Genomic DNA, 4,092 nt, shown 5'->3' with positions numbered 1-4,092 from the left:
ACTGAATTGAAATGCCAAAAAGTTCAGAGAAAGGCACAAACTATGTTTACTTGGGGTTTCCAAAATTAAAGCTAACTAAAACTGTAATGATAAACAATCATGCTGCCAATGGACAGAGAAATATCATGTTTTTTGAATAATGTATTATTTGTTATATAGGAACCCAGTATAAGGGAATCCCTTGCGATCCTGTCTGCAGAGATAAAGGTATTTTTTTCTCTTTAGCTCTGTCACTCCAAGAAATATAATGAACATAAATATATTGCCAATCTTTTCATAGTAATCCAAACAACTCTGCGTGTATCTGACATTTGTAATATTTATCTACCGCAGTATAACTCTTCTGGCAAGGCGATTGCTATTGTACCTTGAAAGAAAACTGATTGGAAATGTCATGTACTCTATGGTTTCTATTGATGTCAAGTGGCAAATGTTGACTGGTGATGTTATGTGAATCTTAGGAAATGGTCATTTTTCAATCGAGTCTATGTTTCTCAGAATTTGAGACAGAGAGGTCAATCTCTGCAATCCGAGCTGAGGGCATTTCTTGGAATGGAAAGGTAAGAGCAACGTGTTCTTTGATATTCTCTTAAGACTCTTCGCCAGATTTTACGATGAAAAATGTAAATAATAATAACAAACATTATTTTATATAGTGCCTTGAAAGGTGGCATCTTTACAGAATGACAGAACCAACTACAATAAATAATACACAAGATATGCATGATGACAATACACAGTTAGAGGAGACAGTAGATGGTCATTGTCAGTGTATTCTGAAGGTAGTTTTCCAATTTTTTGGAACAGGATAAAAGAGGCCACCTCTACTAGAATCTTTGTCCTAACCAAAAATGTAACAAAGTATAATAATAATATTAAAAAGAATAATAATAAACTTTATTTATAGAGCACCTTTCATACAAATAGTGCTTTGGTGCTTTAAAAAGCAAGCGTAAAAATAAAATATTAAAATTGAGAGATATACTTTCAGTTGTAAAGGAAAATACAGCAATACAGTAAAGCAACATACATGTAAATTAAATAAATACAAATTAGGAAAGTCGTAATAAAATAAGAACAATTAAAGAGAACTAAAAAAAGAAACAGAAATAGAAAGAACAAAGAACCACTTTAACTAAAAGCAACATTTTCAAATGTTTTTTAAAACAATGTACCGAGCTTGACTGCCTAATAAAAAGTGGAAGTGAGTTTCATAATTTAGAAGCATAAAAACAAAAAGCAGCCTCTCCACTCTTTCTGCATTTCACATGTGGTATTTGCAGTAGGCCAGTATGTGCAGATCTCAGGTCACGTATAGGAACATATGAAGACAGACATTCAGTAAGGTACAGACGTGCTAGGTCGCTTAAAGCTTTAAAAACAAGTAAAAGAACTTTCAAATTTATCCTAGATAATACAGGTGACCGGTGAAGTTTTTTCAAAACAGGAATGATATTCTCTTTCTTGTATTTGTTAGGATCTGTGCTACTGCATTTCGAACAAGTAGTAAGGGATTTATTGTTTTCTTGGGAAGCCCACAAAACCGAGCATTATAATCATATCCACATCAATGTGAGCAATGGAGAAGTCAAATTAACGTGTCTAAATATCATCTAGTTCTATCCCAGGGAAGAGGGCTGTTGCCTACACAGACGACAAGACACAAAACGCTCAACTGTGCAAAACACGCATAAGGACATCAGTCAGGAGGAACAAGGTAAAGTGTTTTTACTTCTTCACCATGGTCATGTAGTTTCACTCCAAGCACTGTCATATGAAATAACTGTGGAAACGACCTCCCCAACATTTTGGGTTGTTGCATTTTGCTTCAATGAATTTTAACCTTTTCTTTTAGACATTAAGAGGAAGGACACATTCACCCTTGGTAGAGATTCAGTTGTTCTATGAGATGTCAAGGTGAGAATTAACCACTTCAGGCATAAGTCAATCCACATGACTGAAAAAGGGGCAATGAACAGGATATGGGGATTTTGCTAGTTATAAAGTACAATAATCATCATTACATGATCTAAGACTACTGAAGTTTAAGCTGTGTCCCTGACTGATTAATTAGCAAATTCATCTTTGTAGAGTGCAGCTACTATCTATTCAGTGGCATTTCCTTAAAACAACTGTATTCCCACATTCTGAATATGGAGTGAGATCATGTAAGAATGTTGGACTTGTAATAACTAATTGAAGGATAATAATAATCAACGAAAGTGCTTAAAAGTATCAACAAATGCCTTCAAAGTACTTGACACGTACTTTGCTTTCAAAAGTGAAACATAATTAATGCTTACGTAAGATTTCTCTTGACTTCTCAGGAGCATACTAACTCCAAGGACAAGTAACATCACAAACCATTATTTAAGTGCTGATGTTGGAGCTGCAATACTACTACCAAGACAAAAAATGATACAGGTAACACTGCTTTCAGATTTCTAAGAATTACTAAAATAGTATGTTTACAGAGCATTCAGAGTCTCATAGACAAAATAAGTTGAGAATATGACAAGTTCCTACCATCTCAAACACTGCCAATCTAGAACAAAAAGAAAGTACTTGAACGCCTGCAGTAATCGAACACAAACCAGAACATATCAGTGCATGACAATGAAATGTAGTCACAAAATGATTCTACCCTTTCAAGTCCCAAAAAGGACCGAGGAACTTACCGGAGGCGATACCTGGATTTCAAACAGAGTACAATGTAGCCACTGTAGGGGAGAAGATCACAGAGAGCTCTTCTCAGATTGCTCAGAGTCAGCCCCAGCACCCTGTCCTGACTGAAGCAGACAAAGTGGTCAAACAGGTAGGTAGAAATGAGTAAGGAACAGAGAGTATGGTTATTCTTGCATTGTTTGTTCGTCTGTCAAAGAAAAGAGTGCTTCTGACTTTTGTCAATGTTCATCTTTATTTTAGGAGAAGAACAAACGGTGGTATCACACTTTGCTCAAGTGTATGATGCCATGTGTGTACAGCAGACATCACCAAAGGAACAGGAGACACCTGAGTAGAGAACAAGAATATGAAAAGACTGATGAAAAAAAGCACCAGGAGAAATCCATTGAATATGCACAATCTCGTACAGTATTTCAATAAAAAGTTTCAGTGTTGTTTTTAGGGTCGTCGTATTGCATACATTTAAAACAATTTGTCTTGTTTAATGAACAATTTCATTTACTTTCGTAAAAAGTGTTGTTTACTGTAGTCCTAGCATGGATGCAATTGTTAGAAAAAACGGGAATGAAAAACTGAATGTTTCATACAATATGGGTTTGTGTTAACCCACACACCTAAGTGAAATGTTTGATTACGTTTACAAGACATAACACATAGTTCAGTTGAGTGTGAAAGGGAACAACAGAGAAAGTCACAAACAAAACATTTGTGAAGGACTTGATGAATGTTTTTTCTTTAGAAATGACAAAAAATAAAGAATTTTTCAACAAGATGTCTTTCTATAGCGAGTTTCATTTGAGATAGTCTTTTCTTAGAAGTGCAAGAGTGGTATTCCCTACAATTTATTCCCCAATTTGATCATTCTCAGAAATTAGGAGACGGAAACCACACCTACTGTAATATTAGACCTTGTAACAAGGCAACTTGGTTTCAATGGCTTAAAAGGTGCAGAAAGAGGCTCATGTATAATGACCTCCAGTGTCCCACAGGTTTCCCAAATCATTTCTTAGAGTATGGAAAAAGAGGAAATAAAGTGTCTACAGAAAGCGTATACCCCCTTGAACTTTGATCAGTTTGTTGCGCCAGTGCCAGAGTTTCATGCAATTAAATGAGGACCTCTTTCTCACACCACATATGTTATACTTTCAATGGGAAAAAAGGAAATATTACAATTGTATACATTTTCACCCACATGTTAATATTTGGTAGAAGCCCTTTTCACAGCAATTTCAGCTGTGAGTCTGTTGGTAATGGGCTCCACCACCTCTGCACCAACAAGATTTGATAATATTTGAGAATTTCAGAAGTCTGTCTGGTTTAGCTGAAGAATCAGCTAAGGTAAGTTTCAGGAAGAGCATCTGATTTCTTTCAATAAAGCAGAACAGAGAAAAAACACACAATACAAAA

The sequence above is a fragment of the Lepisosteus oculatus genome, unplaced genomic scaffold (assembly GCF_040954835.1).
Source record: "Lepisosteus oculatus isolate fLepOcu1 unplaced genomic scaffold, fLepOcu1.hap2 HAP2_SCAFFOLD_57, whole genome shotgun sequence".
NCBI lineage: Eukaryota > Metazoa > Chordata > Actinopteri > Semionotiformes > Lepisosteidae > Lepisosteus > Lepisosteus oculatus.
Note: the sequence above shows the minus strand (reverse complement) of the source record.